At 37.0% G+C, this 26,511-nt stretch overlaps 1 protein-coding gene across 4 annotated transcripts in view; it reads right to left on the bottom strand.

The window, feature by feature from the left end:
* Positions 1-26,511, bottom strand: part of RNF180 (ring finger protein 180) — a 205,970-nt gene that overhangs the window by 11,888 nt on the left and 167,571 nt on the right. The gene's annotated exons all lie outside the window — the stretch shown is intronic.

The following is a 26,511-nucleotide window of genomic DNA, read 5'->3' as shown; positions in this document are numbered from 1 at the left end:
AAAATATTTTTTATTGTAGTAAAAAATATATAGAACATAAAATTTTCCATTTTAACCATTTTTTACTATACAACTCAATAGCATTAATTACATTCACAAAATTGTTCAACCATGATCACAAAGGGAAACTTTGTAGTCACTGAGGAATAATCTCCCAATTTCCTATTCTTCTCAGTCCCTACTAACCTCTATTCTGCTTTCTCTCTCTATGAATTTGCCAACCCTAAATATCTCATATGAATCAGATCATAGAATATTCATGTTCTGTATCTAGTTCTTTCATCCAGCATGTTTTCAAGGTTCACTGATATTGCAGCATGTATCATAACTTCATTTCTTTTCATGGCTAAATAATATTCCCTTTTATGTATATACCACATTTTGTTTATCCATTAATTTGTTTATAGATACTGGGTTACTCCCATGTTTTGGCTATCATAAATAGTAAGCACTGAGATACAAATATCTGTTCAAATCCCTTCTTTCATTTCTTTTGGGTATATATCCAGGAATTGAAGTCATGGTAATTCTGTATTTAGCTTTTTGAGGAAACTCCAAAGTGTTTTCACAGTGGGATGCTTCATTTTACATCCCTACTAGCAATTTATGAGGATTCTTATCTCTCTATATCCTTCTCAACACTTATAATTTTGTGTTAAAAATTTTTTATCATAGCTAGTCTAGTATGTGTGATCTCATTGTGATTTTCATTTGCATTCATTCTCTTAGTGACTAATGATGTTGAGCATCTTTTAACGTAGTTACAGATTATTTGTACATCTTTGGAGAAATGTCCATTCAAGTCTGCTGCCCCTTTTTAAACTGGGTTGTCTTCTTGAGTTCTATATATATCCTGGGTATTAAGACCTTATGAGGTAAAAGATGTGCAAATATTTTCTATTTAGGTTGCCTGTGTACCTTCTTGATAATCCTTTGATGCACAATATTTTTAATTTTAATGAAGTTCAATTAATTTTATTATAGTGTTCATGCTGTTGGTATCATATGTAAGAATTCAATAGTCATGAAGATTTACCCCTATATTTTCTTTAAGAGCTCTAAGGTTTTAGCTCTTATATTTAGGCTCTTGATCCCTTTTGAGTTATGTTTTTTGTATATTATATGAGGCAGAGGTCCAGTTTTATTCTTTTGCATAGGGAAATCTAGTTGTCTTAGCACTATTCACTGCAGAAGCTACTCTTTCCCCATTTAATGGACTTAGTTTCGCACCCTTGTCAAGAGTCAACTGGTCACAGACAAAAGGGTTTATTTCCAGATTTTATGTTCCATTGATCTCTATGTCCTTATGCCAGTATCACAGTGTGTTGACTACTCTAACCTTGCAATAAGTTTTGGAATTGGGAAGTGAGAATCCTACCAAATTGTACTTGTCTTTTAGGATTTTATTTTTTGTTGTTGTTATTCAGGGCCCCTTGGATGCAAATGAAAACCACACTAGGATCACACCTACTACAATAGCTCTAAAAAGTGCTATTATAATCTTGGTAGGGATTGCACTGAATCAATAGATAGCTGTGGGTAGTAGTGATATCTTAATATTAAGTTCTCTAATCCATGAGCATGAGATAGCTTTCCATCTATTTATGCCATTTTTTTTTATTTCACCAGTGTTTTGTAATTTTTAGTGTACACATTTTTCACAGCTTTGGTTAAAATTTTACATATTTAGTCTTTTAAAAGGATGCTTACAATAGTGTGAAATTACTTTCTTAATATCCTTTCAGATTGTTCACTGTTGATGAACACAACTGATATTTGTGTGTTGATCCTGTAACTTGCAACTTTGCTGAATTTTTTATTAGCTCTATAACTTTCTTTTAGATTCTTTGGGATTTTCTATCTATAGGATTATTTCATTGCTGAGTAGAGATAAATATAATTTGTCCTTTCCAATTTGGAAGTCATTTATTTCTTTTTCTTACCTAATTGCTCTGGCTAGAATTTCTAGCACAATATTGAATAGCAGTGGTGAAAGCAGGCATCCTTGTCTTGTTCTTGATCTTAGTGAGAAGGCTTTCAGTCTTTTGCCTTCAGTTCGATGTTAGTTATGAGTATTTCATGTATGCCCTTTGTTATGTTTAGAAAGTTACCTTCTATTCCTAGTTTTCTGAGTTCCTTTAAAAAAACATGTTTGAGGAGGAGGAGTTCGTTAACATGGCAGAGAAGCAGGGGGACCCCTGGGCTTTTCTAGTTCCTCAAACACAGCTGTATTGAGGTAAGATCACTTGGAAGATCCAGGAGATTGATCTGTGGACTGGGAGAAGGAGCTCCATGGTTGGAGGGAGAGAACATGGAAGGTGCAAGGTGCATGGAAGTGAACTGGGGGAGAGAAAATCAGCAGTGCTGTGGAGGGGAGGGAACACTTTCACGGAGAGACAAAAGGGAGAGAAGAGGAGACGGGCTGAAAGAGTGCAGCATTGGGTTTGCACAAGTGGAAAACCTCTCTGGATCATGGACTGGGGAGCAAGGAGTACTGAATGTTGCAGGGGTTTTTGCAATGAGCATTTGGAGCTCAAACTCTGATGTTTTGGAAGTATGTGACTTTGACTTTCTCAGGAGTGGAGCTGTGGCATGTGCTCCTGGGGAGGAGGGACTGGCGGCCCAGGAGTGCATTGGTAGGGTGTAGAGATCTCCGGGGCGCACTGGGAGAGAACACTCCCCTTCTTGGAGTACTTTTGTAAGAGGGTCTATTTCCTCCCCAAGGACAAAAGACCCTGTAGGCACCAGCAAAAAACCTTTCATCAGCAGAGGATAGGCACACACAGAGGAAATATAAACTTTGCAGCTTTTAGTGCTACTACCCCATAGACCGTGCACACTGTGCAGGTGTGGGACTGTTGCTCAGGGACAAAGGACTTCAGACACAGTGTGAAGAGGCTCTGCGTCAGAGAAGGGGGTGCATCCTTTAAGACTTCAAGTTTTGAAAATCCAGCTGCATGCCACAGAAAAAACGCAGACTTGTGGCACAGGGTGAGCTGCCTGCCCTTGTTAGTCTGTGAGGGCTGCCGAACAGCAGCAGGGGTGAGGTCTAGGAATGAGAGATTGGGGTGGTGCGATTTCCTCCCAACACCAACATGGGGGGACTTCAGAGAGCAATGCAGAAGCCTGACTCGTTTACACCAAACCCTCCCTGCCCTCCCCATGCCTGGCAACTGCTTATTTACTGGGGCAAGGCTGACTCTGAGCCAACATAGCAGGCCTCTCTTCTAGAACACCAGCACAGCCAGAAACCTGCACGCACCAAGTATACTGAGAATCAAGTGCTTCAAAACGACACCTGCATTTCTGGTGGAAATAGGACTGGGTTGACTCTTTTTCCTTTTTTAGTCTGAAATCAGGCTCATAGTTTGTTGTCTTTCTCATTTCCTTTTCTCTTTTTGGAGGGGATCAGTCTTTTTTATTCTGTTTCTTTGGAATTAGCCTTCAAGTTTTTTGATTCTCTGTTTTTTGTTACCATCCTTTTCTCTTTTTTTGGGATCAGAGTTTTTCCCCCTTTTTTTCCAGGCTTATTTTAACAAACAAATCAAAGCACACCTAGTAAAACATCTGAACACTCCCCATTGCAAACAAGGAAGAACTCTGCAGAGGATGGACCAGTGGGAAAGAGCAGCCAAAATGCAATAGCAGAGTGCACACAGCATACACCAGAAACACTTCCTGAAGTGCCAGACCCTGGACAGTTTGTGACTCCTTTTTAATACAGCATTCCTCTCAGGTACAGGAAACACAGCAAGGAATTCTCCCCAAAAGAAAGGTCAAGAAGAAATCACAGCCAGGGACTTGCTCAAAATAGATGTAAGTAATATATCTGAACAAGAATTTAGAGTAACAGTCATAAGACTACTAGCTGGGCTTGAAAAAAGCATAGAAAACACCAGAGAAAGCCTTGCTATAGAGATTAAAGACCTGGAAACTAGTCAGGCTGGATTAAAAAATGCTATAACTAGGGGCGCCTGGGTGGCTCAGTCAGTTAAGTGGCCGACTTTGGTTCAGGTCACGATCTCGTGGTCCGTGAGTTTGAGCCCTGCATCGGGCTCTGTGCTGACAGTTCAGAGCCTGTTTCAGATTCTGTGTCTCCCTCTCTCTGACCCTCCCCTGTTCATGCTCTGTCTCTGTCTCAAAAATAAATAAACGTTAAAAAAAAAATTAAAAAAAAATGCTATAACTGAGATGCAAAACCGACTAGATACAGTCACAATGAGGACTGGAGAGAAGAGGTGATACAGAAGATAAAATTATAGAAAATAACGAAGTTGAAAAGAAGAGGGAAAGGAAACTATTAGATCATGAGGGGAGACTTAGAGAATTTAATGATTCCATAAAATGAGACAATATCCATATCCTAGGAGTCCCAAAAGAAGAGCGGGGGAAAAAGAGGCAGAAGGTTTATTTGAACAGATTATAGCTGAGAACTTCCCTAATCTGGGGAAAGAAACAGACATCCAAATCCAGGAAGCACAGAGAACTCCCATCAAAATCAACAAAACAGGTCAACACCCTGACATATCACAGTAAAACTTTCAAAATACAAAGAGGATTCTGAAAGCAGCCAGGGACAAAAAAAATTCTTAACCTAGGGGTAGACACACATAAGGTTAGCAGCAGACCTGTCCACTGAAACTTGGCAGGCCAGAAGGGAGTGGCAGGAAATATTCAACGTGCTGAATGGGAAAAATATGCAGCCAAGAATTCTTTATCCATCAAGGCTGTCATTCAGAATAGAAGGCGAGATAGTGTTTCCCAGACAAACAAAAACTAAAGGAATTCGTGACCACTAAACTAGCCCTGCAAGAAATTTTTTTAAAGTTTTTTACTTCGGAGAGAGAGTATGTGAGTGATGGAGAGGCAGAGAGAGAGAAGGAGACAGAATCCCAAGGAGGCTCCACACTGTCAGCGCAGAGCCTGACGCAGAGGTCGAACCCATGAACTCTGAGATCGTGACCTGAGCCAAAGTCACGAGTCGGATGTTTGACTGAGCCACCCAGGAGCCCCAGTCCTGAAAGAAATTTTAAGGAGGACAGTTTGCGTAGTGAAAAAAAAAAGTCCAAAGCAACAAAGACTACAAAGGACCAGAGACGTTCACCAGCAAGACCAACTCTACAGGTAACACAATGGCACTAAATTCTTATCTTCAATAATCACTCTGAATGTAAATGGACTAAATGCTCCTATCAAAAGACAGAGGGTATCAGAATGGATAAAAAAATAAGATCCATCTATATGCTGCCTATAAGAGACTCATTTTAGACCTGAAGACACTTGTAAACTGAAAGGTAGGAGATGGTGAACCATCTATCATGCTAATGGATGTCAAAAGAAAGCCAGAGTAGCCATGCTTATATCAGACAAACTAGATTTTAAAACAAAGCGTGTAACAAGAGATGATGAAGGGCATTATATCATAATGAAGGGGTATATCCATCAATAAGATCTAACAATTGTAAATATTTATGCCCCCGACTTGGAGATTATGACATGAGATACCACCTTATACCTGTCAGAATGGCTAAAATTAACTCAGGAAACAACAGATGTTGGCAAGGATGTGGAGAAAGGGGAGCCCTTTTGCACTGTTGGTGGGAATGCAAGCTGGTGCAGCCACTATGGAAAACAGATGGTGGTTCGTCAAAGAATTAAAAATAGAACTACCCTACAACCCAGCAGCTGTACTACTAGGTATTTATCTGAAGGATTCAAAATGCTGATTTGAAGGGGAAAATACACTCCACTGTTTATAGCAGCGCTATCAAGAATAGCCAAATTGTGCAAAGAGCCCAAATGTCCATCGACTGATGAATGGATAAAGATGATGTGGTATATACGTATATAATATACACACATATACATGTACACACATGTAAATATATGTGTACACATATATATGTGTACACACATTTATATATATACATGTATATGCACAATGGAATATTACTTGGCAATCAAAAAGAATGAAATCTTGCCATTTGCAACAATGTGGATGGAAGGAGAGTGTATTATGCTAAGTGAAGTAAGCCAGAGAAAGAAAAATACCATATGATTTCACTCATATGTGGAATTTAAGAAACAAAACAGATGAACATACGAGAAGAGAAGGAAAAATAAGATAAAAACAGAGAAGGAGGCAAACATAAGAGACCCTTAAATTGAGAACTCAGGGTTGCTGGAGGGGTATTGGATGGGGGATGGGCTATATGGATAATGGCATATAAGGAGGCATTAAGGAGGGCACTTGTTGGGATGAGCACTAGTTGTTATATGTAAGTGATGAATCCCTGGGTTCTACTCTTGAATAGAGTAGAATGTCCAATACTTTTTATCCATCAATCAAGTTAATATTTCCCCCCCTTCATTTTGTTAATATGGTATGTTACATTAATTTTCTTTGAATCACTGAACCACATTCCTAGGATAAGTACCATTTTGTCACAGTCTGTAATTACTTTTCCAGTACTTTTTGGAGGAGTTTTGCATCTATATTTATATGAGATACTGGTCTACTCTTCTTGTGATGTCTTTACCTGGTTTTCATATTTGGGTAATGCTGGCCTCAGAATGAGATGGAAAAGTGTTCACTTCTCTCCATTTTTCCAAAACAGTTTCAGAAGGATTGATGTTACTTCTACAAATTTTGGTAGATATAACAGTAATGTCATTTGGTCCTAGACTTTTCTTTGTTGAGATGGTTTTGATTATAGCTTCAATTTCTTTACTTGTTATAATTCTGTTGAGATTCTTCTATTAATCTTTGAGGGAGTTTGGATAATTTGTTTCTATGAATTTGTCCATTTCAAGCAAGTTATCTATTCTCATAATCCTTTTTATTTCTCTAAGGTTGGTAGTAATATCTCTATTTTCATTTCTGATTTAGAACCACGCTTTTTTTTATTGATTCTCTATTGCTTTACTATTCTGTATTTCATTTACCTCCATTCTAATATTTACTGTTTGCTTCCTTCTGCTAGCTTTGGGTTTATATTGCTCTTAGTTTTCTAGTTCTTCAAGATGCCAAATTGTATTACTGATTTGAGATCTTTCATTTTTTTTTAAATGTAGTTGTATAGCTATAAATTTCCCTTTGAGTACTGCTTTTGTTATCTTCAACTTGTTTTTTTTTTTTTTTAGTTTTTTTAAATTGAATATATTTGATATACACACATGTATATAAAACGTGTAAATTTAAGATGTATAATGTGTTAATTTGATATGTTTATATATTGTAATATAATTGCAGTTGTATTTAGCACCTCTATAATATTATATAATTATCTTTTTTAATGGTTGTGATAATTTTTAGATGCTTAACAGAGTTTGATGATGATGATTATTTTCCTTATGCTGTGTATTGGATTTGTATGGCTTATTTACTATTCATTGCAAGTTTGTACTCTTAAGCAACTTCAGCCTTATCCATCCCCCATCCCCTGGTTACCATCCTTTTACTGTTCTTGGTACATTTGACTTTTTCCGTTTCTATATATGTAAGTGATATCATACAATACTCTTTCTGTCTGACTTATCTTACTTGGAATAATATTCTTCTTTCTCATTGCTAAATAATATATATAATGTACATGATATATAATAATATACACACACACACACATATATCTTTTTTATTCATTTTATTCATTCACCCACTGGTGAGCATTTAGGTTGTTTTCATATCTTGGCTGCTGTGAATAATGCTGCAGTAAACATGGGTGTGCCTATTATTTCTTCAAATTCCCGTTTTCATTCCCTTTGGATATATACCTAGAAGAATTCCTGGATTGTATGTAAAAATTGCTTATTTTTACTTTTTTGAGGAACCTCCACATTGCTTTCCATAGTTATTACACCAGTTTACATTCTCTTGAACAGTATGTAAGGATTTCTTTTTCACCACATCCTTGTAGTCTCTTGTCTTGATGACATTACCTCACACTTGTTAGAATGGCTATCTCATCGTGGTTTTGATTTACTATTCTTGGATAATTAGTAATGTTGAGCATCTGTACTTAAGTCTGTTGGCCATTTTGATGGTCTTTTTGGAAAACTATTTAGTTCTTCTGCCCATTTGCTGTATGAGTTCCTTATATATTTTGGACATTAGCCCCTTATCCAATATATGGTTTGAAAAATTTTCTCCCATTCTGTAGGTTCTCCTTTCATTTGGTGTGCAAAAGCTTTTTAGTTTGATGTAGTCTCTTTTGTTGATTTTTGTTTTTGTTGTCTGTGTTTCTGGTGTCCTATCAAAAAATCACTGCCTAGGCAATGATGAGAAGGTACTTCTCTACATTTTCTTCAAGGAGCTTTACGATTTCAGGTCTTAAATTTAAGTCTTTAATCCATTTAATTTTTATGAGTGGTGTGAGACAGGGGCCTAATTTCATTGTTCTGCATTTGCTTCTCTAGACCTCTCAGCACTATTTATTGAAGAGACTGTCCTTTCCCCATTGGGTATTCCTGGCTCCCTTGATGAATATTAGTTGACTCTGTATGCTGGGATTTTATTCTGGCCTTTCTATTTTATCCCATTTGTCTATATGATCAGCACCACACTGATTTTATTACCCTAGTTTTATATTATAGTTTGAAATCAGGAAGTATGATATCTCCAGGTTGGTTCTTTTTTTCCCTCAGAAATGTTTTGGCTACTTGGGGTCTTCTGTGGTTCCACACAAAGTTTATGATTACTTCTATTATATGTTAAGAACGTCTTCAGTATTGGGGTGCTTGGGTGCCTCAGTCAGTTGAGTGTCCAACTTCAGCTTGGGTCAGAATTTCATAGTTTGTGGGGTTGAGCCTCACATCAGACTCTGTGCTGATAGTGTGGAGCCTGCTTGGGATTCTGTCTCCCTCTCTCTCTACCCCTTCCCACCCTTTCTCTCTCAAAAATAAATAAACATTAAAAAAAGAATGCCTTTGGTATTTTGATGGGTATTGCATTGAATCTGTAGATGGCTTTAGGTAGTATGGACTTAAAAATTTTTTTCTTAATGTTTATTTATTTTTGAGAGAGAAAGAGTGAGCTCACACAAGTGGGGGAGGGGCAGAGACACAGAATCTGAGGCTGTCTTTGAGCTGTCAGCACAGAGCCTGACGTGGGGCTCGAACCCACAAACCGTGAAATAATGACCTGAGCCGAAGTCAGTCGCTCAACCAACTGAGCCACCCAGGTGCCCCAGGGACTTTTTAACAATATTAATTCTTCTGATCCATGAACATGGAATGGCTTTCAATTTGTTTGATCCTTCTTCCATTTTAGCAAAATTTTGTAGTTTTCATTGTACATTTCACGTCCTTAAATTTATTCCTAAGTATTTTATTATTTTTGATGCTATTGTAAAAGAGATAGTTTTTTTTTTCAGGTGTTTCCCCTTTTAGTGAAAAAGAACACAACTGATTTCTCTATGTTGATTTAGAGAATCTAAATCTAAAACTGAAATTATTGACTAGTTCTAACAGTTTTTTTGGTTGATCCTTTGGGATTTTCTGTACCTAAGATCATACCATCCGTAAAGAGCAACAGTTTTACTTCCTCCTTTCTGACTTGGATGATTTTTACTTCTTTGGCCTAATTGCTCTAGCTAGGACTTCCAGGACTATATGGAGTAGGAGTGGTCACTTATTCCTGACAATAGAGGAAAAATTTTCAATTTTTATCCATTGAGTGTAATGTGAAATTCATGTTTCATCTTACTGATATGTTGTATTACACCAACTGATTTGCAAATGTTGAATCATCCTTGCATCTCAGGGATAAATCACATTTGGTCATGGTGTATAACTCTTTTGCTATGTTCTTGAATTCAGTTGGCTAATATTTGGTTGAGAATTTTTTTAAATTTATATTCATCAGGGATATTATAGGTCTATAATTTTCTTGTGGTATACTTACCTGGTTTTGTTATCAGGGTAATGCCAAGCTTGTAGTATGAATTTGGAAGAGATTGAGGAGGATTGGTATTCTTCTTCTGATGTTTGGTAGGAGTCACCAATGGAGCCGACTAGTCATGCGGTTTTCTGTGTTAAGAGGTTTTTGTTGATTCAGTTTAGGGAGGTTGTGTGTTTCTAGAAATTTATCCATTTCTTTTAGGTTTCGTAATTTTTGATATAATTGTTCACAGTAATCTCTTAACCTATTTATTTTGGTAGTATCAGTTGTAATGTCTCCTGTTTTATGTATTTATTCTGAGAGAGAGAGAGAAAGAAATATCCCAAGCAGGCTCTGTGCTGTGAATGCAACCATCAGATAATGACTTGAGCTGAAATCAAGAGTTGGATGCTTAACTGACTGAGCCATCTAGGCACTCATCTCCTGTTTTATTTATTTTGGGAGAGAAAGAGAGAGAACACAACTGGGGAAGCAGCAGAGAGAGGGAGAAAGAGAATCACAAGCAGATTCCACACTGTCAGCACAGAGCCCGATGCAGGACTGGAACTCACAAACTGTGAGATCATAACCTGAGCTGAAATCAAGAGTTGGACACACAACCGACTGAGCCACCCAGTTTCCCCTCCTGTTTTAGTTTTAATTTTGAGTTTGTTTTCTCTTGGTAAGTCTAGCTAAAGGTTTGTCAATTTTATAATTTTGAACAACCATTTCTTAGTTTTAATGATCCTTTGTTTTGATTCTCTGGTCTCTATTTCATTTATTTCACTCTGATCTTATTTCCTTACCTCTGCTAAGTTTGCACTTAATTTGGTCTTTTTTTTCTAGTTTCTTGAGGTGTAAAGCTAAGTTGTCTGAGATATAATTTTGTATGTGTTTATTACTATAAACTTTTCTCTCAGAACTGCATTTGCTGTACCTCATATGATTGATATGTTGAAAAAATGCAAATACAGCCTAATTTTTATAATTCTCTTCTGATTTCTTCCTTGGGTCATTCATTGTTCAGAAATTTATTGTTTAGTTTCCAGATATTTGTAGATATTCTCACTTTCTTCTTGTTGATTTCTAGTTTCATAGACAATTAGTATAATTTCAATCAAAATTTGTTAAGATTTATCTGAATAATGTTCCATGTGCACTTGGAAAATGTATATTCTGCTGCTGCTGCTGGATAGATTACTCTATTTACATTTAAAATGCAAAAGTGTAGTTGAATACCAATGTTTACTTGTTGATTTTTTGTCTAGATGACCTATGCATTGCTAATAGCTGCTGCAGTACCCTATTTTTATTGTGTTGCTGTCTTTTTATCCCTTTTAGACCTGTTAATATTTACTTAATATATTTTGGTGCTCTAGTGTTGAGAGTATATGTATTTATGATTGTTATATCTTCTTGATGTATTTTGACCCTTTTATAATTATATAATGACCTTTTTTTCTCGTTACTGTTAATTTTTTTTTTCTGATATAAGTATGGCTACATCCATTTGCTTTTTGCTTGCTTGGAATATCATCTTTTTTTTTTTCACTTTTTATTTATACGTATATGTAGAGCTGAAGTGAGTCATCTGAGGTTATGTTGGGTCTTTTTTTTCCACTTCATCCAGCTCCTTGATGCCACTTGCTGGTGAGTTTACTCTGTGTAGAAAGCAAGCACCTAATTCAGAAACCCCAAAGCACTTTTATCAGTGACATCTACCAAATGCTAGCCAAGTGAAGAAGCAATTTTTAATAGGCATGTTAGCACTGCCATGGCTATCCCTTCAAAGCTTGAGGCAGAGGGAACACAAAAAATGAGGCACCTCTCAGTCCTTCCCCTCAGAAAAAGTAGTAACTGAAATGGATAATAAACAATATGCTTGGTAAAGAATTTAAAGTAATGATCATGAAGATGCTCAACGGACTGGAGATAAGGACTCAGAACTTCAACAAGGAGAAAAAAATACTTAAAAAATCATATTTGAAACACACAATAACTAAAATGAAAAATACACTACAAGGAATTAACAGATTATAGGATGCCAACGAATGGATCATAGGAAGCACCCAAACTTAAACGGCACACACTCAAAAAAAAAGGGAGTGGGATCAGTTAAGGCATCTGTTGGACAACATCAAGCAAACAAAAATTCCCATTATAGGGTCTCAGAAGAAGAAGAGATAGAGTTCCAAACAAGAGGAACCCCAGGCAGTCCATACCACAATACATAATACTTAAAATGTTAAAGGATAAAGACAAGAAGAGGATATTATGCTCAACACCACTCATCATCAGGGAAATACAAATGAAAACCACAATGATAGCACCTCATATCTGTCAGAATGGCTAAATTAACAACACAAGAAACAACAGGTGTGAGAAATCAAATAGTGATGTCCTGGGTTAGGAAATTATAGGGTACACATTGCAAAGCAGAACACTGCTTTCTGGCCTTGCTGAAAACAGTGGGCCATGTTTTGCTTACCTAGTTAATGTGTATCTAAGGGGGCACACCTTGTGTTGCTTATCTAGTTAATGTAGATCTAGGGGTTGGCTCCTGCCTATGCTCATAAATTCCTTAGACCATGTTACCATACAGATTATTTTATCTTGTTTTCCATCTTGTTTTCTACATCTGCTCTTTTGTAGTTTGGGGAATGCCTTAACTTGTTTTTCTGCATGCTTTCAATACGTTCTTACTGGCATATAGCCCACTGACGTATTGCACAATGTTTCCTTAAATGTATTAATAAATACCAGAGCTTGACAGCAGCTTGGGGAGACTTCCCTTAGCCTTCCTCTCACCTCTCTTGACTTGCATAGAGTCTTGAGTAATCCTTTCTACTGCCCTTGGCTTTGCTGGATAAAGTTGAAAGCTGAACCCAGAAATAGGTCATGGTGAGGATGTGGAGAAAGAGGAACCCTCTTGCACTGCTGGTGGGAATGCAAACTGGTGCAGCCACTCTGGAGAACAGTATGGAGTTTCCTCAAAAAAATAATAGAGCTACCCTGCATCCTAGCAATTGCGCTATCAGGTGTTTACCCAAAGGTTACAAAAATACAGATTCAAAGGAGTACACGTACTGCAATGTTTATAGCAGCATTATCAACAATAGCCAAACTATGGAGAGAGCCCAAATGTCCATCAATTGATGACACACACACAATGGAGTATTACTCAGCCATCAAAAAGAATGAAGTCGTGGGATTTACAATGATGTGGATAGAGCTAGAATGTATTATGCTAAGCGAAATAAGCCAACTGGAGAAAGACAAATACTATATAATTTCACTCATATGTGGAATTTAAGAAATAAAGCAGGTGAACACATGGAAAGGAGGGGGAAGAGAAGAGAGGGAAACAAACCACAAGAGACTCTTAATGAGAGAGAACAAACTGAGGGTTGACTGAAGGAGGTGGGTGGGAGAGACGCTAAGTGGGTGATGGCTATTAAGGAGGGCATTTGTTGTGATGAGTGCCAGGTGCTGTAAATAAGTGATGAATCATTGAATTCTACTCCTAAAACCAATATAGCAACTAAAATTTTAAAAACTATCTCATGAAAAAAAAAGAGAATCTTAAAAGCAGCAAGAGAAAAAACTAGCCCCTTATGACTATAAGCAGATTTTTCAGAAGCTACCTTGCAAGTCAGAAGGAAGAAACATGATATACTCAAAGTGCTAGATGGAAAAACCTACACCCAAGAATACTGTACCTGGCAAGGTCATCATTCAGAAATGAAGGAGAGGTCAAGAGTTTTCCAAACAAACAAAAGTTAAAGGAGCAAACTCGTCACTAAATTGGACTTACAAGAAATGCTAAAGGGACTTCTTTAATTAGAAAAGGCGCTAATTAGGAACATGAAAATTATAAACATGTAAAATATTACAACATATGTATAAAACTTGGAAAGGGGAGTAAAAAAGTTCTTTTAGAATGTGTTCAAACCTAAGTGACTATCAACTTAATATGGACTGCTATATGCATAGAATGTTATTTTTATACACATAGGATGTTAAATATGAACCTTATGGTAACCACAAACTCAAACTGGTAATAGATATCCAAAAAAAAAATAATAAAAAGAAAGAAAGCCAATCATAAAATTCCAGAAAGTATCAACAACAAGGTAAGGGAGCAAGAGGAGGAAGAGAAGGACTACAAAAACAACCAGAAAACTACTAAAAAAATGATACACCTATCATTATTTTGAGAGTAAATAGCTTAAATGCTCCAATCAAGTCACAGGTGACCAAATTCAAATAACAAAACAAAACAAAACACCCATCTATAAGCTGCCTACAAGAGACTCACTTCAGACCTAAAGGCACATACAGCCGCATATAGTAAAGGAAAGGAAACTTTTATCAGACAAAAAAAGACTTTGAAACAAATACTGCAACAAGAGACAAAGGCATTACATAATGATAAGATAATGAATCAATTAGGGGAACATAACAATTTTAAATATATATGTATCCAAGATTGGAGCACCAAAAATAAAGGAAGCAAATATAAACAGACTAAAGGGAGAATTTGACAGTAATATGTTAGTAGTAAGGGACTTTGACATGCCATTTACATCAGTGGATACCATCCAGGCAGAAAATCATTAAGAAAACAGTTTTTGAATGACACATTATGTTCATCTGGTCTAACAGATATATATAAGACATTCCATTCAAGGGGCACCTGGGTGGCTCAGTCGGTTAAGTGTCAATTCTTGGTTTCAGTTCAGGTCACGAACTCACAACTTCTGAGTTCGAGTCCTGCATCAGGTTCTGTGCTGACAGCATGGAGCCTGCTTGGGATTCTCTCCATCTCTCTCTCTCTCTCTCTCTCTCTCTTTGCTCCTCTCCCACTTGTTCTGTCTCTGTCTCTCTCAAAATAAATAAACTTAAAAAAATGTAAAAAATTTAAAAAAATAAAACATTCCATTCAAAAACAGGGTATTCTTTACAAGTGCATGTGGAGCATTCTCTAGGATAGATTATGCTACACCACAAAACAAGTCTTAATAAATTCAATACTATTGAAATCTTATGATGTACCTCTTCTAACAATAACAGTATGAAACTAGAAATCAATCACAAGATAAAAACTGGAATAACCACAAATATATGGAGGTGAAACAACATGCTACTAAGCAGCCAACAGGTCAATGAATATATCAAAGAGGAAATAAAAAATGGGGACAAATGAATATGAAACCACATGATCTAAAATCTTTGGAATGCAATGAAAGCAGTTCTTAGAGGGAAATATATAGCAATACATTACAGGCTTATGTCAAGAAACAAGAAAAATCTCAAACTATCAAAGGACAAGGATAGTAGAAGGAATGAAATAATAAAGATCAGAGCAGAAATAAAATTGGGACTAAAGAAAACAACAGAAAAGATCAATAAAACCAAGAAATAATTTGTTTGAAGCAAACAAAATTGGCAAACCTTAGCCAGACTCATCAAGAAGGAGAAGACACCAATAAAATAAAAAATGAAAGAGAAGTAACAACTGATACCACAGAAATAGACTGGATTTTAAAAGAGTACTACATAAAAATATATGCTAGGAAATTGAACAACCTGTGTCAGCAAGAAGTAGAGAATTTGAGTAGACCAATTAAAAGTGAAAGAATTGAATTGGTAATCAAAAAACTCCCAGGAACAAAAGTCCAAGACCAGATGGATTCACAGGTGATTCTACTACACATTTAAAGAAGATTAATCAATACCTATTCGCCTAAAACCTTTTCTCCCAAAAGTATTCCAAAAAATAGAAGAGTAAAGAAAACTTCAAAATACTTTCTACAAAAAAAGAAAACTACAGGCCAATATGCCCAATGAACAAAATTATGGCAAAAATCCTCAAGAAAATAATAGCAAACTACATTCAACAATACATTAAAAGTATCTCTCATCAGAGTGAAGTGGGATTTGTTTGAGGAATGCAAAGATGGTTCAATATTCACACATCAATAATGTGATATATCACATTAACAAAATGAAGGATAAATATATGATTATTACAATAGATGCAAAAAACCATTTAAACAATTTAACATGTGTTCATGATAAAAACTTTCAAGTTGAACATACTTCAACATCATAAAGGCCATATATGACAAACCCACAGCTAACATTATACTGAATGATGAAAACGTTATGGTGAAAATGGTGAGACCTTTTTCTCTAAGATAGAAAAAACAAGGAGGTCCACTTTCACCACTTGTATTCAACATAATACTGTGGGTTCTAGCTGTAATAATTGGACAAGAAAATAAAAGGTACCCAAATAACTAAGAAAGAAGATAAGCTGTCACTATTTTCAGATGAAATGATATTAAAAATAGAAAACCCTTTGACAACCAAAAATTGTAGGAATTTTGCATTCAGTAAGGTTGGAGAATGCAAAATTAATACTGAGAACTTGGTTGCATTTCTATACACTAATAATGAAGTAGCAGAAAGGAAAATAAAAAACAATTCCATTTACAATTTCATCAAAAACAACAAAAAACATAAGACCTAATCAAGGAGGTGAAAGACTTATACTCTGAAATCTATAAAACATTGATGAAAGAAATTCAAGAGTATGCAAAAAAAAAGGGGGAAGATATTGCATGCATATAGGTTGGAAGAACAAACATTGTTAAAATGTATACTACCCAAAGCAATCTATACATTTAATGCAATCTTTATCAAAATAACAACAGCATTTTTCACAGAACTAGAACAAACCTCACATTTGTATGAAACCCAAAAAGACCTTGAATAGCAGAAGCAATCTTGAAAGAGAAAAAGCAAAACTGGAGGCATCACAATTTCAGATATCAAGTTACATTACAAAGTGCTAGTAATTAAAACATTATGGTACTGACATAAAAACAGACACATAGATCAATGAATAGAACAGAAAACCCAGAAATAAACCCATAGTTACATGGTCAATAATCTTTGACAAAGGAAGAATGAATATACAATGAGTAAAGACAATCTCTTCATCAAATGGTGTTGGGAAAACTGGAGAGCCACATAAAAAGAATGAAATTGGATCACTTTCTTTCACCATACACAAAAATGGATTAGCGGTGCCTGGGTGGCTCAGTTGGTTAAGTGTCCAACTCTTAACTTTGGCTCAGGTCATGATCTCATGGTTTGTGGGTTTGGACCCTGCAATGGGCTCTGTGTTGACACTCTCCCCCTGACCCCCCACTTGCATGCATGCTCTCTCTTTCAAAATAAATAAGTAAGGTCTAAAAAATGTATTGAAAAAAAGGATTAAAGACCTAAACATGAAATGTGAAACCATAAAAATCCTTGAAGAGAGCACAGGCAGTAATCTCTCTGACGTTAGCCATAGCAATATTTTTGTAGATAGGTCTCTTAAGGTAAGGGAAATAAAAGCAAAAATAAATTATTGGGACTATATAAAAATAAGTTTCTGCACAGGGAAGGAAACAAGCAACAAAACTAAAACGTAACCTAATGAACAGGAGAAGATATTTACAAATGACACAGCTGGTAAAGGGTTAATATCCCAAATGTATAAAGAACTGGTACAACACCCAAAAACAAAATAATCCAATTTAAAATGCAATCTCTATCAAAATACCAATAGCATTTTTCATAGAAGTAGAACAAATATTGTTAAAATGTGAAGGGAACCAGAAAAGATGCTGAATAGCCAAAGCAATGGTGAGAAAGAGGAGCAAAGCTGAAAGTATTACAATCCCAATTTCAAAATACACTATAAAGCTGTGGTAATCAAAACAGTATGATACTGGCACAAACACAGACACATAAACCAAGGAAACAGAATGGAAAGCCAAGAAATAAACCCATGCATATTGCTCAACTGATCTACAAGAAAGGAACGAAGAGTATACAACAGGGAAGACAATCACTTCAAAAAATGGAACTGGGAAAACCAGACAGCTACACGCAAAAGAATGAAACTGGACCACTTTCTTACACTATACACAAAAATAAACTCAAAATGGATTAATGACCTAAAACCATAGAACTCCTAGAAGAAAACACAAGCATCTCTTTGACATCAGCCTTAGCAACATTTTTCTAGATGTCTCTTCAGGCAAGGAGGAGACAAAATAGTATAATTATATTATAGGATAAGTAAAGTATATTATAGCAAAAATCAACTATTGGGATACGTGAAAATAATAAGCTTTTGCAGAGCAAAGGAAACCATCAACAAAATAAAAAGGAAAGCTAATGAATGGGAAAGGATACGTGCAAGTGATATATCCAGAGAGGGGTTAATATCAACATGTATAAAAAACTGTATACAACTCAACACCAAAAATCCAAAAATTCGCTTTAAAAAGGGTGGAGGACATTAACAGATATTTTTTTCAACGAAGATACACAGGTGGCAAACACAAATTAAAAGATGCTCAGCATCACTAATCATTAGGGAAATGCAAATCAAAGCCACAATGAGTTATCACCTTACATCTCTGTCAGAATAGCTAAAGACAAGAAGTAGCAAGGGTTGACAAGAATGTGTAGAAAAAGGAACCTCATGTACTATTGGTATGAATGTCAACTGTCAGAGCCACTGTTGAAAGCAGTATAGTTTCCTCAAAAAGTTAAAAACTGGGAATACCATATGATCCAATAATTCAACTACTGGGTATTTAGCCAAAGAAAAGGAAAACACTAATTCAAGAAGATTCATGAATCCCTGTGTTTACAACAGCCAAGATACGGAAGCAACCCAAGTGTCTACGGATAGATGAATGAATAAAGAAGATATTGTATGTATGTATGCGTGTGTGTGTGTATGGAATATGGTAATATTCATAAAAAATGAGATCTTGTGATTTGTGACAACATGAACAAACCTAGAGGGTAGTATTCTAAGTGAAATAAGACAGAGAAAGACAAAAAAACCCGTATGATTGCACTTATATGTGGAATCTAACAAATCAAATAAAAGGTAGAGAGAATAAATAGAACATAAAGAGAACAAAATGATGGTTACCAGAGGGGAAGTGGGTGGGAGGATGGGCAAAATCAGTGAAACGGTATGGGAGATACAGGCTTCCAGTTACGAATGAACAACTCTTAGGGATAAACGATTCAACATAGAGAATATAGTCAGTGGTACTCTAATAGTGTTGTACAGTGACAGACGATAGTTACACTTGTGATAAACACAGCATAACATAGAAACTTGTGAAGTCACTATGCTGTATACAAAAACAAACGTTACATTGTTTGTCAACTATACTTCAGTTAAAAAAAAAATCAAAACCAAAAACCCCACCAAAATAAAACAGAAACAGAGAGTATAAAAGTGGTTGCACTGGGCTGAGGGGTGTGGGAAACAGACAGAGACTGGTAAAAGGGTACAAACTTTCTGTTATAAAATGAATTAAGTCTGTAGATTTAATATATAACATGGTAATTACAGTTGCTAACACTGTATTGTGTAATTGAAATTTACTAAGAGAGTAGAACTTAAATGTTCTCATCGGAAAAAAAAAACGGTGAGGTGATGGCTGCATAAATTGTTGGTGGGTTGTGAATCCTTTCACAATGTATATATTTATCAAATTATCACATTTTACCCTATATATTTTATAGTTTTTTGTCAATAATGTCAATAATGCTGAAGAAAACAGAGCAACCTTTCTTGTTTGAATCTAGATGTAGCCTCCATGGGGTGATGTTGGGGGACATTTGGAAATATTTGAGGGCATTTCTGTTATAATAAATGTGAGGATCAACTTCTGGTCAGGTGTCCTGTTCAGTGGTGTTGACTTAGTCTTATACAGTGAGGAACTGTCCTGACCAAATGACCAATGGGAGTCCTTGTAAGAAACACTAGAGGGGTCACTCATTTGGCAATCTAACTTTTTGAAACAAAATAAGGAGTTAGGAAAATGACCCATGGGTGATTAAATTCAGAACTAAAGTTTGCTATTAAAGTTACCTTCTCAGATCACAGTTCAGACAGGGCATGATTTAAATAGCACTATCTATATTGTACAAACAATTATTATTTCTAAGCCTACAAATATAAATGATTAGAATTACTTGGTTATTTATGCTATGAGTTACATCATTCGGTAAATCACTTTTATAAATACGTATGGTCACTTAAACAAATAAAAAGGGATATATTTTCTAATTTTTGATTTACATAGAAATACTAGTTGTTAAATATTTTGAAGATCATCCTGATAGAAAATGTTTAGCAAAGTCAGACTCCATTAACTTAATGAAAACTCAATTTGGGAAAACGTTTTATCTGCTTGGGAAATTATTTTCCTTATGAGAATTAGAAAAAGCACTATTGCTTCTGATTCATCTTACCTTTTCATGGCTCTGCTAGTATTCCTGACAAATCAGTACCCATTTGACAGGAAGTCATACCAAATTAGCTTGAAAAGCTTCATATTTGGCCACTACATGTTTGTATAAGCTCTCTTAAAAATGAACTAGTAACCTTATTATTTTTTGTTCTGTGAGAACTCTTAGGACATACCACATAAGCAATGCAGAATAAAAACCTGAAAGCGTAATACCTATTTCTGAGTGAACTCAGTTTCTAGTTATTTAATCAGTCTCTTTAAATTTATTTTGGCATATTTTGAGAAATTATCCTTAGAGTCTTTCATTTTCGCAGACCAGAAAAAGCAGTCCCTGTGCCATATTATTATTTCCTCTCTTTTCTATTTTAGGGAAAAGGATATTTAAATGTAATAATGAAAAAAATGACAGGATAGAAACCAAATCTTTTTCGATTATCAGATCCTACTATAAAATCTATAATTTATAGACAACCTTGCATTGTATTTACTCTACCTATCAAGTATTTCAGCCCATCAGAAATGCAGGAGAGCATATATTTTAAGTGATAACATCATACAGCAAGCACCTCTATGGTATTACCAAGACAAGAGAAATATTCACAAAACAGTACCTAAAATATCTCCATCCAACCCTGAATCATTTCAGTGCAATCCTAGAAAAGTTAAAGCATGTATGTAGAGGAGGACTTGCCTAATAAAAACTATTTCACTACCATTACAGTTGTGAAGTTTTTCAGTTTCAAATATCTCAAGCTGCTTTGGTTAATTGTAACATGAACCTGATTGTGGTAAAGGAAAAATTTGAAGTTTTAGTCTGTTCAGGCATTTGAAAGTTTTCAATATCCAATTATAAATCCGGAAACATTACAATGTTTTCATATTATCCTATTAATTTTAATGAGCTAATACTCTAATAGCTGTTAAAATTTGTAGGTATATCTCTCATTTAATATTAACCTATTTTAGGCCGTAATAAGTAAGTCCTGCTACTTCATGTGCACTGCCAAAATAAAAGACACAGCTACAGCTCCTATGGTATAGTAAATCATGGCAGTTGTTTCACCAGCTGGCAAAAGCGATCTGGAACTTTCAAGCTTATCTTCAGATTATTAGCATACTCATCATGTCCCCAAAGGAACAAATTAGAACGTTCCTAGGAATTTTTTTTTCTCGTTCAGGAATTTGTTTTCTCATTTGAGACTACCTTGATAGCCAATTCAACCCAATTTCATCTTTTAACAAGTATATTTTTTAAACATATATATGTATATATATGTATTTTTACAGATGAACAAACAAATAGACTTAGTGCCTTGGATACAATAGGGAAGCATTAAACTACTTTATGGTATCCCCAAATGCCATGGCATTTTCCTCAAAGAAATGATCTCAACATACTGGCTAAACTCTAATTTGTGCAATTACTTGCAGATTTCTTTAATATGCACTGTAGTTTCAGTTGTTTGTATTTGCTATCAAAAACAAATGGACAGCTGCCATGGGCTATTAAACTATCACTACAATATGCCAGAGTTAATGTCATTTCAGTGTAAGACAAACACCATTCATCTTCTTTATTTATAGCACTGTATGCCATCTAATTAATCTACTCTTCATAATGTTATGACTATGTTACTGCTTGGAAGCCAGAAAATAAATAAAAGGACCTTTTTAGATATCTTTCCATTCTGAGTCCATAAGTCGGTACTGCTATATAGCTACAAGTCCTGGCAGTTTCTAGAGCAATGGACCTCAACTTTGGTGCTTTGGCTGCACATTGGATTCTCCTGGGGAGCCTTAAATATCAATATTTAAGATCCATCTCCAGAGATTCTGATTTAATTAGTCTGGGAAATGGCTAGGGCAGCAGGATTTGTTCAAGGTCATAGTGGGATATAATAGAAACTAGTATCAGAGACTGTTTTGCTTCCCAAAACAAAGCAAAACCTTAGCTCTTCTCTTCCTTCACACACAAAAAAAGTATTTTTTCATCTGTCCAAGTCCGTTGACGACCTGGGGATTTTCCTAGATGAGGAGTTCTGTTTCATAATAATGGTCTTATTTTGTAGTTGGTCTATTTTAAATAGCCCAATTCCTGAAATTCTGTGTTAAGATTACGAATGCTGATGGTTAGCTCTTTTGCAAGTTCTTTTTTATTAGTATAATCAAGCTAAATGCTCACTTGACAGACTGAAATGAGTATTACTAGTTTGCAGTTTACTTTCTCCATGCAATACATGATACAAACAAAATCCCCTATAAGTTGGTTATTTTATGTCATTTTGAAAAAAAAATATTTGTCTATGCAAATATAATACTCTGCAAAAAGAAAAAAACACAAAAATTCCTTCCATAACTTCAGGATTTTTGTTAGTCTGAAATAAAGTTTATAAGATTTCTATACACTTAAAATAACTTAAGAACCATGGAGGGCTTTTGGTCAGTAAACATGAGTAATGGTAGATGGTTACACAATCGTATATGAGGAAAAGCAAACTGTTTATAATTTGTTCTATTTTGCATCTGTCATGACAGGTGGTATGAATGTTCTTGGTTGGATGTGCCCCAATTTTACAGAGAAATTCTACTTTTCAAATCATTTATAGCTGAGCAGTGAGCATAAATTCATTAAGGAATTGTTGAGACTATAGATTCTATCTCTTCAATCCATCTTAAGCAATTAATACACTGTAAATTAATTGTATTTAATGAGCACTTTCTTGTTACTTTATTTTTCTCTAGGTTATTATGGTCCTTTTAATAAAGTTATGCTTGGAGGCTTAAGTATACACAGGCATGAAATACTCTTGTGGATAGTTATCTTTCTCATTGGAGAGACTGTCCTAAGGGTCAAGCAGCCATAAGTGTAAGTATAAGCCAGGTTTATCATGAAAAGACACAAGATAGGAAGTGGCTACACATGTCCACTTATGCTGTGCACTGCAGAACTCCAGGGAGCACCCTTCCAAAACACAACGACATAAAAGGTGCTTCTTGGGGTTCTGCAACGTGGCATTCCTGACTTCAAAGCTCTGACTGCTTTCCTAACTTAGAAGTGTGGAGGAGGTAAACTCAGGTAGATGATCCTCTATGGGGAGGTATGTGAAGATGAAGATGAGTAAGCTATGCTTTGTAAATTATATTATCTAGATTCTGGTGAATGGATCACTAGCCAAATGAGAAATACAACATGGCTTCATTAATACAATCGCCAGGCAATTTCATAAATCCGGGGCTATATAAACTGGATTAAAGAAAAATGGGCTTCTTGTTTCTTCCTCTTGTCTTCAACTTGGGATCTGGGATCTGTACACAGACTAAGATGCAGAACTAAGGCTACAGACTGATCTCTTAGGCCACTTAATCAGCCCAGATGCATGGATGAAGTAGAACTCAAAGAAGTATACCAGGTTTGTATCATAAAACCTATAAAAGTTAGAAAGAATGAGTATAGTGGATTGGTTAAAAAGGTCCTCCTTGGGTTCTGAGATAGAATGCAAGGGCACCCATTATATTTGAGTGCAGGAAGCAGAAGTGGAAGGAAAATAGAATATGCCCATCCAAGGCAATGACTGTGAGACCTGGGCCACTGATAACATATGGCTTAGTGATAGTCCATTCCCAGTGTCTTTTTTTTTTTTTAACATTTATTTATTTTTGAGAGATAGAGAGGGAGGGAGGGAGAGAGAGACGGGGGCGGGGGGGAGGGAAAGGGAAGGAGGGGCAGGGGCAGAGAGAGGGAGACACAGAATCCAAAGCAGGCTCCAGGCTCTGAGCTGTCAGTACAGACCCCGACGAGGGGCTCTAACCCCCAAGCCGGGAGACCATGACCTGAGCCACCAAGGCTCCTCCCACAGTGTCTTTTTTATTGTTTTTTAAAGCTTCCATTTTCTACTGAAAATGTCTTTTTTTTTTTTTTTTTTTTTGAGAGAGTGAGCATGCATGTGTGAGTGGGGGAGGAGCAAAAGGAGAGGCAGGGAGAGAATCTCAAACAGGCTCCACACTCAGCTCAGAGCCTGACATGGTGCTCAATCCCATGACTGTGAGATCATGACCTGAGCTAAAAACAAGAGTGGCACACTTAACTGATTGAGCCACCCAGGCCCATTGGTTTAAAAGTCCTAGTCTGCTAATTCCAACATTAGATCATTGGGGATCTACTCCTTTTTTCCTGCTTCCTCTCTTGATCATTGGTCACAGTTTCCTAACCTTTGCATGTCTCATAATTCTTTTCTTTTTTTTTTCATAATTCTTTTTGTATAAATGATTCATGTAGACTGAAGTAGATAGAGTTTCCATCCCAAGAGGGTTGACTCTCTTGTCAGGCAGATAGGGTGAGGGGCTGATCACCGGAACCCAATAGTTAATAAGCTGGAGTGGAGGTGAAGTTAGGTTGCCGCTTTCACATATAGTCTCCCTCTGATTTCGAATGGCTTAAGGGCAAGGCCTATCCTACTTTTTTTTTTTTTGCATGCTGAGTCCTTTAATGGGACTTTATCTCCTAAGCCCCACGATTACAGGAGATTTGTACTTTTTTTTTCAGGTCTCTCCTCCTTAAGCATGGTCCTCTGGTATTTTAGTTAAGAGTTCAGTAGGTCTCCATCTCTGCTAACCTGAAAGGTCTGCTTTCCAGAGGTTGTAAATGGAACTCTTTAGACTTTTTCCCTAAAATGTTTAAAATAAGGGAAGTGTCAGACTTCTGGGGAAGATGGTGGAGTAGGAGGAGCCTAAGCTCACCTCATCGCACAAATACAACTAAAAATAACACCTCAGAGTAAATAATCCAGAAAATGGCAGAAGAGACTCTCCACAGTTAAACATAGAAACGAGGCCACATCAAAGAGGGTAGGAAAGGTGGAGGTATGGGGGAAAGCTAAACAGACCTGTGGGACTATCTGTGGCAGGGTGGGATGCTGCAGGTCCAGAGTGGGGAGAGAAACGGACCTTCACACCAGACACCCCAGATACAGGGAACTTGCATGAGGAAGGCAAATCTCCCCAACATTTGCATCTGAAAGCCAGAGGGGCATAATTTCATGAGTTCTTACAATCATTGGGGCTTAAGCCCTGGGACTTTAAAAATCAGTGGGCTCAGCTCTTGGAGAGCTGGGAGGGGTAGAGGAAAAGGAGTCCTCACTCCTAAAGAGACAGCAAAACAAACAGCCCCACTGAGATACAGCATAGAAGCAGCAGTTTTGAAAACCCATGGGCTACATGGGAGGGAGGTGTGTTTACTAACCTCAGAGCATGTATGGAAGGGGCAGGGATCTTTGGGAGACTTCTCCAACAACAAAAGACCTGGCGGGTGCTCTTTACCTCCCTGCAGCCTCGATACACTGACACCTGCGGGAACTGGCACAGTGCAAACACAGTCCACGTAGCTCACTAACTACCAGAGTGGACTGCCCTGTGCATGTCTGCAGATCTACCCCTCCAACCCAGGTGGCCTCAGCAGGAGATCTGTGCAGCTGCAGGTGCCCTCTCCTAGTGGACCCTGTTGGCAATGTGTGCCTTGCCCCCACACTCTCCTGCACACTCACCCCCTCCCACCTTGCCACTTTAGGAGTCTACTAAAGCTACTCCAAGTCCCCTCCCACAGCAGACCCACACAAACCCTGCTAACACCACAGGCCCTATCCTTATGGTCTCCTGTGGACCTGACCCCTTCAATACTTCCTTGCCCAGAGCCCACCCAAAGCAGTGCTACAAACCTGGCAGTGTGCCAGTAGCTCTGACAGAAGCCAGCACCGCTCCAAAGTGAGTCCTGCCTCGGGGAGTGGGGGAGACAGGCACATGCACCAGTTTAACTGCGGCCCCAGCAGAGGGCTGGGGACATCTGGTCAGACTGCAGGCCCCACCAACACAGGGAAAGCACTCTGTAGTTAGTTGCTACCAGCTCTCTGGCAAATGCCTGGGCTGACGCAACTCAAGCCCAGTGTGGCCCAAGACAGGCCCACTAACAACACAGGGACCAGACACTGCCCACAACAGGCATAGAGAGCCATTGCAGACCAAAGCCACAATACTAGGACACACAGAACACAGACAGGAGACACCCTTGAAGCACCAGGTTCTGGTGAACAGGGCACACTGCACGGCCGGGCACTCCAGGACCTCTTCTTCATAAGCTCAGTACTTTCAACAGCAAGAGATGTAGCGGACTTTCCTAACACACAGAACACACATACAGAGAATTAGACAAGAAGACAGAGGAATGTATCTGAGATGAGAGAACAGGATAAAACCAGAGCAACAGAGCTAAATAAAACAGTGATAAGTAATATACTC

This window comes from Acinonyx jubatus, chromosome A1 (genome assembly GCF_027475565.1).
Source record: "Acinonyx jubatus isolate Ajub_Pintada_27869175 chromosome A1, VMU_Ajub_asm_v1.0, whole genome shotgun sequence".
Classification (NCBI taxonomy): Eukaryota; Metazoa; Chordata; class Mammalia; order Carnivora; family Felidae; genus Acinonyx; species Acinonyx jubatus.
The sequence above is the reverse complement of the archived record's forward strand: the minus strand, read 5'-3'. Positions and strand labels throughout refer to the sequence as shown.